Source organism: Lissotriton vulgaris, chromosome 3_1 (assembly GCF_964263255.1).
Source record: "Lissotriton vulgaris chromosome 3_1, aLisVul1.2, whole genome shotgun sequence".
Lineage (NCBI taxonomy): Eukaryota > Metazoa > Chordata > Amphibia > Caudata > Salamandridae > Lissotriton > Lissotriton vulgaris.
The window spans coordinates 185,904,259-185,917,931 of NC_141689.1; the positions used below are offsets into that span (position 1 = coordinate 185,904,259).

At 46.4% G+C, this 13,673-nt stretch overlaps 1 protein-coding gene across 1 annotated transcript in view; it reads left to right on the forward strand.

Annotated features, from left to right (window-relative positions):
* LOC147726186 (sperm microtubule inner protein 6-like) overlaps window positions 1–13,673 on the forward strand; it is an 86,310-nt gene that overhangs the window by 17,857 nt on the left and 54,780 nt on the right. The window lies entirely within an intron of this gene.

The window sequence follows — 13,673 nt, forward strand, 5'->3', positions numbered from 1 at the left end:
GGGAGTATTCATTAATAAAAACTTACATGCAACCTTTTGGTGATACAATGATTTTGGGAGAATTTAGGGGGTGAATACGATGGCGGACGGACTTCCGGCCGCCATTGTCACGGGACCTATATGGCGGCAGTCCGCAGGTGAAATTACAATGTGACCGCCACTGTGGCGGTCGCATTGTTAATGTTTACCATTGCAGCAGGGGTCTACAGGCTGCAGCACCCGCCTCAATATTAAAAATGCAAGTTTTGCATTTCCCTGCTCTACGTGGCAGGCACCATGCGGTGCACGTGGAAATGTTGGAGGGTACACAGGCTGGCGGGGATGAATCATCCTAATCTGGTGAACAGTGCCTGCTAAGCACCAACACCATTCTAGGTATGCTGACTGCTCCACCAGGCAATCAGTACGATTGCCTTTGGCGGGACCGTTGCTGCTGGTCTTTGTGACCGCCACGGAACTAGGACGATTCCTCCCACCATCGTAATTTGGCGGGGGGAATTGCTGTCAGATGGCAGAGGGCCCGCGACTGCATGGCTGGCAGTGGCGGGCCTTCTGCCACTGTAATGACCCCCTTATTTACAAAGAAGAAAAGAGAGGGTGTTAGATGATGTGTTGGTGAGACTGAAGTGGAATTGATGGAGTCACATTTTTTGCACTAAAAATGTAATGTTACTTTCTTCATGCTTAGCCTCCAGGGGGCATACTGATCAAGTAGTTGTGTTGCCCTTGCACCACGCAATGGGGTGCACGGGCGATGCAACTACGAAGTGCGATTTATCAAGCCCCGAGAGGCTTGATAAATCTGGAATAAGGCAATGCAGTGCAAAGCATTGTGGTTCATTGCTCTGCCCCAAGGTGGCGTTCCATGGGCTGTTGCGTGGGTGATCTCATACAACACCCATGGCTTTTTGTGCATTCCCAGATTTACTATCACTGGCCAAAGTGGCAAGAAACCTAGGGGTTTTCATTGATACACATCTATCCCTTAAACCCCAGATCTCGGCGGTGGGCAGAAGTGCATGCTGGATTCTGAGGATGCTAAGGAGGTTTCCTAAATTTCTGTCATGAGAAGGCAAGAAAACAGTTGTTCAGGCACTGATCCTATCTAGACATGACTTTGTCAATCTACTGTACATTGGTATCCCAGATTACCTCATGCAGAGACTACAGAAGGTACCAAACATAGCAGTCCGCCTTTTGGTCGACCTCCAAAAACATTCCTCAATCCCCCGGTATTGCAGCCAACTTTACTTGCTCCCTGTTAAGGAAAGAGTTATTTTTAAAGCTACAGTGGCACACACAGCATTCTATAAAAATGGGGCCTAAATATTTACATGATGGGTTGACCCTACACTGTTCTAAAAGACCCTTTTGATCAGTCAGCTGTCTACTGTTCATCCATTGTACCAAACCAAAGGAATGTGGTGTATCTGCCGATCGGTTCTGGAAGCCAAATATCAAATGAATTCCCCTTGCCCCTATTCCAGATAAAACGTTGTTCCACAAACAACTGAAAAAGTATTTATTCCAGGGGTGAAAGTGGTAGGGATCCCTTGGTGGGCTTTTGCCTTGGTGCTGGGGCACGGTCGTAGTAGCTGAGCGCTTTACAAATCCCATCATTCATTCATTCAATCGGCCAAAATGCTACACCTCCCCATGTGAGGTGTAACAAAGAGAAACATCTTTATTATTATTTTTTTAATTAAAAATACATTTATTTCATTCAAAATTTTCCAACATGAAAACAAGATAATAATACCCCAGTCGTTCACAGCATTTACAGTAAATTCTGCACATGTTCACAGCATCATTTTACATGTTATATTGACTGTTAGTTTTACACGTCAATTTCATCCTAGTTGCAGTCGAATTGATTCTTGGACATTTCAAACCTATATGGCGGCATGTAATATATACGCATGATAGCTAAATTCCTACTACACTAATATCCGTATTTGCCAGCATATGCGCCAGAACGGGGCCCCACTAATGTCTTTAGCTTGTCATTGTGTCAGGATTCCCCCATTCATCCTTGTGACCTCATGACCCCGCACCATCCTGTCTGTTTGTAGTGGCCCCTGTATCATCTGATGTGGACAGAACGTAAACTTTTAGGGGATCCCATATATCGCTTGGCCTGGAGGTAGGTGGGAGTAATTCTGCAAACATGAATGATTGCTTCTGCCAAATTATCAGATCTTGCAGCCAGACTTTGAAATTAGGGGCCCAACCCTTACCCCATTTACATGCAACTTTGCGTTTTGCTATCAGAAAACCCACAGCCAAATATTTCTCATGTGCAGTTTCAACTCCATCTGTGTAACCTAGTATGGCGGTAACCGGAGATGGCTGAAGTGATGTGCCCACCATCTATGACAGAGCTTCAAATATATATTGCCAGTATTCACATATATTGGGCACCATGCCAGTTGTAAAAATCCAGCCCCCTCTCTCCTGCACCGCGTGCATTTGTCATTATCATGTACCTGAAATGTATGCAGTTTGACGGGGTGTTGTATAAAAAATGTAAAAACTTATAGTGGATCAGTCTTAGCCTGCTATTGGCTGTGATAGCCTCTATTTGCTGGCAGCAAAATTCCCACTGCTTTTCTGAAACTGTTGTGCCAAAGTCAGCTTCCCATTCTGAGCGTGATAATGATTTATAGGGTTTAGCAGCTTTTTGTGTGGAGTGGTAGATAAGCGAAGTCACATATTGGGGTGGTTCGGTTTACAATATCTCATGTAGTGGTGGGAGAACTTGTGGTTCATGTGGGAATTCTGGTGTGGCAGCCCGGACACTTTGTCTGAGTCTGACAAACATAAAAAATTCCATTGCTGTGGGTATGATGTCACGGAAGAACTGTTCCTTTTCGGGAACCGTCCATCTACATATAGATCTCCCCATGTCATTACTTGGAGTTTTTCTACCAATGTTCTTTCGCAGGTAACCTGTAAGTCCAGCTAGTGCACCAAAGGCAAGCAGGGATAATTTTAAAAAGCATTTTAAAACACTCCCCACCCACGTCTCCTATAAACCCAACATCCAGCTCCTAAACTTTTTTTACAAATTTCTTTATTATGACAAAAATGGAATGATTTTTTTTTAATTCTTAAAACACTGCCCACCCTTATACCCTATACACCCAACATCCCGCTCCTAAAAACATTTTTAAATTTCTTTAATAATACTTACATTTCTTATAAATAAAAAAAAAACTAATTTAAAACACTCCCCACCCTTATCCTCTATAAACTCAACACCCCGCTCCTAAAACATTTTTTCTAGAAAACAAATATTATTATATTGACAAATATATACCATAAAAAAACTACATTTGCAAAATCGATATTATTTTATAACAATATTTTCATAAACGATATTTTTAACAACAATATTTTAGACAACATACTAAATCAATATTATTGACATCGATATTACAAACTCGATGTGAGGGAACAACGATATTTTGAACTCTATGTTATGTCTACTTACCGCTGTCACCATGACAACAGCGTTGTGATTGGTCTGAGCCTAATCAGAAGTTCGTGTGGGGGAAATACACAAGAGTGATTAAAACTGCCCTCACACATAGCAATCTGTGTCATGTTTCATCATAGGGCTTCTAAAACACCTCCGCGCAGACCAACGCTGGACGTGGAGCAATAGGGAGGGCGAAGACAATACAACATAAATTGAGAATAACAGGATCACAAGTGAAAAAATTTGCAGATATAGTGATTTAAAACTGGTCTCAGTGAGTCCCTATTACAATTTTATTGTATTGTATTGTCTTCCCCCTCCCCCTGGCTTTGAATGGCTTACAAAATCTGGCGTAAAGCAACGTGGCACAAATCACCTGTGCGCAAGGGAGGCGCTCCATGGGCACTGCGGTGGGTGTGATTTTTTATGCATTCCCAGATATACCAAGGCTTCTGAACCTAGGAATTCGCCAACATTTTATGCCTCCCCAGTAGCATGGTTCAAGGGTGCCTCAGTTGGTGCTAGGCTGCCAAAATGGTGCCACCGCAGGGGCAAAGGTCAGGAATACGCCGTATTAGATAAATATGGTGCATTCCTTCTGTTTCCCCACAATAGTCATAAATATGGCCCTTTGTATCTAGGCTGTAGTCACGGCAAATAGTGCTTGAGGGGGTTACTTGGAGAAGTGTGGCTCACTGGTTAGAAGCGGCAGACCCTGAAGCAGAGAGCAGGCCCGGGACCAGGGTTCAAGTCCCGACCCGGCAGGGTCTTGGGCACAATGTCCGCGGACTTGATAATTCTCGCCTCGGCGCCTACTCTAATCATGGGTCCCACGCTGCAACTCTGGGCAATAGCTTGCTTAATCTCCACAATGGCCCCAACAACACTGGAATGCCTGGCTTCACCTTGGGGGTGCCCAGGAGGGGCATCTCACAGGGAGAGCCAGGAAGGGTTCCACAGCGTTACACAGCGCCGGGACGCCCCGAGATGGGGCAGCTGTGCGCTTTACAAGTATACTACATTTACATTTACCTTAGATATCTAGCTGGATGTTAAGGTAGAAATAAGTGCACTGTGGTGATATAAGAGCAGGTGAGATTTGATCCTACCTTTTAAAGCAGCATAGGTTTAGCTGCATTGTAGTTTCCTCCTCACCAGGCTGGGCTTTGGTGAGGGGATGCATGCCCCAAACAGGAAGTAGGGGGGTGATGTAGGGATTTCATTGTGGATTGGACCAGGAAGGAGGTTGGTCATGCAGACTCCAAACCCATGTGAGCTTGTTGCTATCTTTTCTATGTGTTGGTTGGCGTGTGTGCTGGTAATTGAGGTGCAAAAACAACAGTTGATGGACAGAATGGAGAACAATGTCATACATTCACAGCAGTACAGAGATCTGGGCCTAAATCCATTGTTTTTTCGCTCACCATGCCATTCCAATTTGAACCCAGCCAAATGCAAATTAGTCTTGACCCTGTGCCCCATAGGAACAGTCCAGTCCAGTCCAAACTGCCAAGCCAGGTCCTCCTTGGACTGGAAACAAGCATCCTAGGACCAGTTTGGGGCTTTCAGCCCTCTTCAGCCAGGATAGCTTGATTCCAGGGGCATGGAGAGCACAGGACTCACCTGTGAGCATACCCGTCCCACTCGGGGTGACAAATGCAAAAACAACAGTTGATGGACAGAATGCAGAACAATGTCATACATTCACCCCAGTACAGAGATCTGGGCCTAAATCCATCGGTTTTTGCTCACCATGCCATTCCAGTTTAAACCCAGCCATATGCAAGTCAGTCTTGGCCCTGTACCCCATGGGAACAGTCCAGTCCGAACTGCCAAGCTAGGTCTTCCCTGGACTGGAAACAAGCATCCTAGGACTGGTTTCGGGCCTTCAGCCCTCATCGGCCAGGATAGCTTGATTCCAGGGGCATGGAGAGCACGGGACTCACGTCTGAGCATACCCGTCCCACTCGGGGTGACAAATGCAAAAACAACAGTTGATGGACAGAATGCAGAACAATGTCATACATTTACCCCAGTACAGAGATCTAGGCCTAAATCTATTGTTTTTTTGCTCACCATGCCATTCCAGATTGAACCCAGCCATATGCAAATCAGTCTTGACCCTGTGCCCCATGGGAACAGTCCAGTCCGAACTGCCAAGCCAGGTCCTCCCAGGACTTTAAACAAGCATCCTAGGACCGGTTTCGGACTTTCAGCCCTCATCAGCCAGGATAGCTTGATTCCAGGGGCATGGAGAGCACAAGACTCATGTCTGAGCATACCCGTCCCACTCGGGGTGACAAACGCAAAAACAACAGTTGATGAACAGAATGCAGAACAATGTCACACATTCACCCCAGTACAGAGATCTGGGCCTAAATCCATGCATAAAAATATGCTCAGACGCCACCCTCTGTTGGGTCTCCGGCTTCAATGACGTAAGCCTCAGCCAGGCATGACTTCTCTGGTTAACCCCATGGCAGTACTCGTGGGCTGCCAGGAGTGAGGAATCCGCTGCTGCGCTGATCAGTTGGTTAGAGACCAGCAGCCCCTCATTCAAGATTTCCATGAAATTCTCCTTCTTCTCCTTGGAACGGAGGTCAGCGAACTGTTGGAGGGACTCTCAGAGTGCTCGATCGTACCTCGCCAACAACGCCGAGGCACTTGCGGCCTTCATAGAGGTGGCGGCGGTCCCGCAGACCTTCCTGCCTGCCGAGTCCATCCAGCAGCTCTCCTTGTCTGGAGGCACTGTAGATGACGGGGTGGTGGCATGTTGTTTTCGTGCCGCCGTCACTATCGCTGAATCTGGTGCAGGATCCACCCTCAGAAATGCCGGGTCCGAGTCAGGGGCCCTGTATTTCTTTTGTAGCCTGAAGGGGACTGATTTGGTAGTCGCCGGAGTGAGGAACAGTTCCATGGCAGGCTTCACCAATCCCGGCACCAATGGTAACAGAGGCCGAGACAATTACTTTTTGTAAAGCATCTCAAAGATGACTGAGGTCGTAGGCGTGGGCACCATCAGCGTGATGCCCAGCTTGTTTGCCCCTCTCAGCAGCACATCCTGAAAGAATATGATATCGTCCACAAGTGACATCCTTGTCCGAGGGGACTTTGACAGGGTCGGCGAGTAGTCCCTGGCACTGTATGAGTCCGTACGGGACCTAGACCTGTCCCTCCTGTGGTGCCGTCTAGATCTTGTCGATGAACGACAGCAACTCCTTGATCTCCCTCTCCGTCCGGAGCGAGATCGAGACCTCCTAGGTCTTGGGCGTTCCGCAGGTCTTTGTGGTGGAAGTTGTGGCGGCCTGACCGGGATCCTCGGAAGAGGCAGCCCTGTAAGCGGAGTCGGGAAGTGCGGCGGCGAGACCGACCTCGGTGGTGCAGGTGGAAGCCCATGAGGCGGTGGAGGCGGAGGCAGCCCATGAGGTGGAGGAGGCGGAGTATGATGAGGAGGAGGAGGTGGCGTCGGAGCCGAGGGGGCGGATCCTTCGGCAACGGAGGCGGTGGTGAAGGCGACATCGGTTTGGGTGGCGAGTATACCACAGAGTACACCGAGCCCGGCGACTCTACCCTCTTCTTCTTCCTCACCTAACCTGACTGGGGGGACCGAGAGGCCGTGCCCCCTGTCGGTGAGCGCCGTCGTGCCCCCGATGATCTGGAGTAGCTTCTGGCGCCAGTACGCGTCCTGGAGGACGATGCCTTCCTCTTAGGCTCCGAACGCCTCATCGGCGTTGAAGAACGCCTTCTCAACCCTTAACGGCACCTCGACGTCGATGATCTATGTCTCGACGTCGAAGTCCTTCTCCTCGACATCGACGATCGCCGTCTTGATGTCGAAGTTCTTCGCCTTTTTCTCGACGTCGATGATCTTTTCGACGCCGTCGACTTCCTCGACGTCGCACGGCGAACAGCGGTGTCGCCTCAACGGCCAGCGCCGGCGCGACCTCTCTTGACGTCGATGGCTCGACGACGACGATGACGATGACACTGTCCTCGACTGAGGTTTCGACGTCAGTCCCCTTGACGTCGAACGTCGACGACGCTTCGACCCAGAGCCCTGGGGAGACGGGGAACAGACCGTGGTCATCCCTCTCGACGCCGACGTCGAGGCTATCGACGTCGACGGAGACTGGTGGTGTTTTCTGGCCTTCTTTTCACTGAGGAGCCCCCCAGAGGCCTCCACACGGGCAGATGAAGTAGTTCCAGCATGCCCAGACCCACCTTGCTGCTTCCTTTGCTCCAGTCCTTGGAGCCTGATCTTCTGCCTGTCCTTCAGGGTCCTGGCGAGAAAGTTTGGCAGATTTCACACTCCTCAGGAACATGAGTAGAAGGAAGACATAGGATACACACCCTGTGTGGATCGGATTTGGCCTTCTTCCTCGAGCACTCCGGGCATTTATCAAATAAGGCAGGCATATTTGATAAATGAGGGCTCAGAATTACTAGAAAAACCCTAGTAATAACAGAAGGCACAAAAACACGTTGAGTGAACACAATCTCACACTTTAAAAGTGCAAAAAATTGAAATAAACCATAAAAAGGGAGAGCTCAACTGAAAGTGGAGGGGACCTGCTGTGCATTCTGGGATACTGAGAGTTCTAGAAAGTTTCCTTAAAGGCGCAGTATCCCTTTCTGAGCCACATAATGGCAGCCTATGGGTCTTGTCTATCCACCCCTTCCTCTCTATCATTCCAGAGGCTTTCTTGGTAAAAGGGGAGGGTTTTTCTGTGTAAGAAACTAGGCAGGCTGTGCTGATGTTAAAATTGGTGGAATATCTAGTTGACGTACTGGACAGTGTAGCCTTGGCTGCATTATCTGTCTTTAAATTCTCTCTTAAGTGTCTATGCAGGACTGCATAAAAAGACAGCTTAAGAGATTATTTTTGATTGCTCCGGGGTCCCCGCACATGGGCGGGACTATTCACTAGATTATGACTATAACAGAGATCCCCTACTACAGAACCGGTCCTAAGATGCTTGATTCCGGTCCAGGGAAGACATGGCTTGGCAGTTTGGGCTGGACATGAGGCACAGTGTCAAGGCTGATTTGCATATGGCCTTGTCTGAACTGGGGTGGTGTGGTGAGCAAAAAAACGATGGATTTAGGCCCAGATCTCTGTACTGGGGTGAATGTATGACATTGTTCTGCATTCTGTCAATCAACTGTTGTTTTTGCATTGGTAATTGAGGTGCAGCATGGTCTGCTGACACCCCTTTTGTAGTTGTTCTTGGACTCAGTATTGTGGTAGTATATTAGTAGAGTGACCTCATATTTTCCTTCAGTATGGAATGTGCTTACTTGTCTTACTCAGTTAGGGTATTTAAATCCCACGTGGTTTCCAAATAGTGTTTTGCCTAGCCCTGTTTTTCCGGATCCAGTGTCTCCCTGCACCCATCCTCCCTTTGTGGTTCCCAAAGGCCCGGTTGTCATTCTGCTATCCCTAATGCAGTGTATTTGGTTTCTCCTTCTCACATCTTCAGTGTTCTTGGCCCCTGTCCTTTCTCTTATTCCTCTGTGATAGGAGAGAAGCGAAGAAAGCAAGCACAACATGGCAACTTTAGAAGTATCACTAGCCGTCTAGAGACTTAAAGCAATCGGTGTGAACAGAGCATGATTTAGAAATTACATTGTATTGTCTAATGAATAATGTTCATAAAAGAGTAAATCAAAACGTGTCCCGGCACTATAGAAATAGTGCCCCAACCCACACAGGTTACTGACGCGTGTTACAATTTAAGAACCTCTCATATGTTTCTCTTAATGCAGTTCAAATAGCTGCTTTCTCTTTGCTCAGCTCTAGTTAGTTGCAAAGAATACATTTTAAAACAGCCCTATACCATTTCTGTTTATATTCTATCCCTTTCATATTTGAGACAATATTAATCAGGATTAACACTCAAATATCCAAATGTTTTATTCAGGTTACATCACAAGATGAAGCCATTATTCTTGACGTTCGTCTAAGAGAAGTTGCTGTTGCTGTGTTTGCTTTTGCCTCGCTACTGGAGTAGCTGATAAGGTGCCAATTCTGTTGCTGGACTTGCCTTAAAGCCTGTAACCAACGTTGTGGCCGCAGAGGAGGGAGAGGCGCAGGCCCCGGGACTGCGAGGACCAGCATCCAACACCTTTAGCTGGGTCCTCTTACCGCGTGAGCCGCGCCCCCTCCCAGTGCCACACCCCCAGCTAAGTGCGGATAACTTCTCGCGGCCCCCGCTTCGTGGAGCCGCTCGTCTAAGAGAAGTTGCTGTTGCTGTGTTTGCTTTTGCCTCGCTACTGGAGTAGCTGATAAGGTGCCAATTCTGTTGCTGGACTTGCCTTAAAGCCTGTAACCAACGTTGTGGCCGCAGAGGAGGGAGAGGCGCCGGACTCGGGACTGCGAGGACCAACATCCAACACCTTTAGCTGGGTCCTCTTCCCGCGTGAGCCGCGTCCCCTCCCAGTGCCACGCCCCCTGCTAAGTGCGGATAACTTCTCGCGGCCCCCGCTTCGCGGGAGCCGCTCGTCTAAGAGAAGTTGCTGTTGCTGTGTTTGCTTTTGCCTCGCTACTGGAGTAGCTGATAAGGTGCCAATTCTGTTGCTGGACTTGCCTTAAAGCCTCTAACCAACGTTGTGGCCGCAGAGGAGGGAGGGGCGCCGGCCCCGGGACTGCGAGGACCAGCATCCAACACCTTTAGCTGGGTCCTCTTCCCGCGTGAGCCGCGCCCCCTCCCAGTGCCACGCCCCCACAATCCAACACACTACTTAATTAAACCCTGTTACGCGCACCGCGGGACGCGCGCGGGGCGAAGCACGGGCAAAGGGCGGGCCGTCTGTTGCCGTCCGGGGACGTACTAGGACGGGACGGGCTACCTTATTTACATTTTCATCTTCTGCGACCCTCTAGATCGTAGTATCCTGAGAAGAAACTCATACTAGAGTGGTAAGTGTAACATTGGATTATTCGAGCCTCTAGACGGGAGACGACCTCTTGAGCAGTTGGCTCAATAAACACAAACGGAGAAGGTAGTATTATTTATACCACTCAAGCTTCCACTAAGAAACTAAATGGGTTACAAAAAGCTAAGATCTCGCACAATATATATGAAGCGAATGGGCACAGAGGAAGCAGTTAGAAATTCTTCTGACAAAGCAGTTAAACAAGGACGAATAACTAGAACTCCTGCAATTAGTAATTATTTTTTAGCCCTATCTCCAAAAAAGCAAGCACCTGTTCAAGTATTGGAAATGCCAACAAATAGTGAGACTACAAAAATTAAGGAGGTAAAAGATTTGTCTGAGCGGGACCATCAAACTATTCAAAATTCTAGTGTTCTGGATCATGATTCAAACCAAAAGATATTACTTTCAACACAGGAATCACAAATTCCAACTCATGAGATCCTACATTTAACATCTTTAACACCTATAAAACGATTAGGTAGCCTTTCTTGTATTGACGATCCCTTTGGAAATGACACAAAGTCGATGGAAATTTTTTTGACCTACAGTCAAATCCAGATAAGTCTTTTACCAGGTCCCAGGAAAAACCATTAGAACATGATCCAGCTCTTGATTCTTCTCTGGACACTTTTTTTCTTAAAAACATCAATTCAATAAATACTGCAACACCAATGTCAAAGGCTCTTTATTCTCTCCAAGAAATATTAGAATCGGTTCTTTCATTTTTAGGTCACATTCTGGAAAACTCTGACCAAACGTTAGATGTGCAAATCGGAATATTGAAATTTCTCGTAGAAGAAAAAAGGAAAAAAGAACTTGCAGATGTTACTAACAAACAACAAATACACGATGGGAAGCAGTTTAACAACAATAATTCTTCAACCTTCATCAAAAGTACTGAGTCCCAAACAAAATGTGACATTACCACCCAAACAACTGAAGTAATAATACTAGACAAACCAAATAAGAAAAATCGGAAAAATTTTAAGGATGCCAAAATTTACTCTTTGAAAAAATTATTTAGAGAAGAGCTCCCGCTCACCGTCAAACAGTATCCCATTTTTTCGGTTTCTAACAAAAAAATAAATTTGCAAAAGACTGGGCTTGACAAGGATGAATCAGGAAACTCAACCAAACCTACTCCTGACGACGACGGAGGAGATAAGTTACTCTAAACAAAAATTAATAAAGAAGAAAAGAGAAAAAGAAGGAGAAGGAAGCCGCTAAGAAGAATCAATAAAAAGAAAACTCGTAAGCTAAAATTCAAAAATATAATCACTCCTCAAAAAAATCAAGAGGGACAAGCTGATAATATAATACCAAATACACCCATAGTAGTGACAAATAGTGACATAAAAAATACACAATCAGTAAAGCTATTGAATTATAAAGCGAACGAATTTATACCAGCAATATTTACTGAAAGAGCTGGACAGACAAATAAGGGTTTAAGCGAAAGAGATAACAAGATACCCTCAGGTGGAGAACAAATCTCGACCAACCATTTGCAATTCGAAGAGCTCTTCCCAATCGATAATATGCCACTAGATCGAGGAAGGATAATTAATCTTCTACAGCAAATACATCCTTTACAATCTCTAACCAGCAAGGAAATAGATCTGGTGACCTTCCCCATAAAAGAAAATTGTAAAATAGTGGAGGTATCATTCTGGTCATCGGTACTCCCAGGGATTATATTAAAAGAAAAAGAAATTCTTCACAAATGTGGCTACGATGTCTTCGAAAGATCTGTTTTAAAGGAAAGCAACAATAAGAAAAGGATCACTGGCCTCTTTGGCCCAAAATTGAATACGCCAAACGAGATTCGCTATAAAAATAATTCTAATCTAGATGTTTCAGGATCAACTCGTACAAGAAAGGATACTTTAAAAATTCATGTGGATAAAGGGGAAAGAAAAGTCTGGAATCAAGACTTAGTAACAATAGAGGACAAAAAATCAATACAATCTTGGGCCTGGGTCTCGGAGATTTTAAACAGTAACAAATCACATTACCATCAACAACCTACTGTTTAACAATGGTTTGAAGATCACTTCGTGGAATATGGCTGGAAAAACAATTAACAAAATGATTGAAGCCATTAAAAATCAACCAGATATACTGGCTTTGCAGGAAACCTGGGCAACAAAATCTTTCTATCAGAAAGGCTACTACGTCTATGACATTCCTGCTAAAGCCATAAACCGGGGCCACGCAAAAGGAGGATTGGCAATTTTGCTGAGCGAGGAATACCAATGGGACCAAGAAGTAGTTGAGTCTAATTCCGAAAATTTTCAGTGCATTAAGGTCTCGCTGAAAACACACAATCTAGACCGAAAAAAGGCTTTTCTACTCATTAATATGTATGCCCCTCCCGGCACTAATCATGATGTCACCTTTGTGGATACCATGGAAGCAATTGCAAAGATAATTGAAGATCGTGCAAACATGTCCTACCTAATTATGGATGACCTGAACGGGAAAATTTCGAATGTTGAGATTAAAAAATGGGCAAATCTCTACGAGGAAGAATCACTGGACTTCTCCATTCCAATATTTCCCAAAGGAAAAGCTTCGGATAAGAGAGGAAAACTGTTATTAACAAGTTTGCCAAACCTCAACGGGACAATTCTAAATGGCAATGTCGAAGGAGACATACCGGCGTCTTTTACAAGGCGAGGAAATGGATCTTTTTCAATTATTGACTATATAATCTGTGACATGGATCTAGTAGAAACAGTTTCACATTTGAGTATTATCTTCTCAGATGAAAGTGACCATGCTCCCTTAAAGCCAGACTCATCCTCGACATCCCACGAACCAGCCACATCTCCGGACATCTAAGAGACCTTCACTGGCTCCCCGTCAACAAAAGAATCACCTTCCGCCTCCTCACCCACGCACACAAAGCCCTACACGACCAAGGCCCGAGCTACCTCAACAGCCGAGTCAACTTCTACGCTCCCAAACGCCACCTCCGATCAGCCAACCACGCCCTCGCCGCCGTCCCCCGCATCCGAAAAGCGACTACAGGAGGAAGGTCCTTCTCCTACCTGGCCGCCAAGACCTGGAACTCCCTCCCTCCCGACCTGCGCCTGACCCAAGACCACCTCTCCTTCAGGAAGAAGCTGAAGACCTGGCTGTTCGAGCAGTAGCGGCACCCCCAGACCCCCCCCCCACCCCCCCCCACCCAGAGCCTTGAGACCCTACGGGTATGTAGTGCGCTTTATAAGTGTCACTGATTGATTGATTT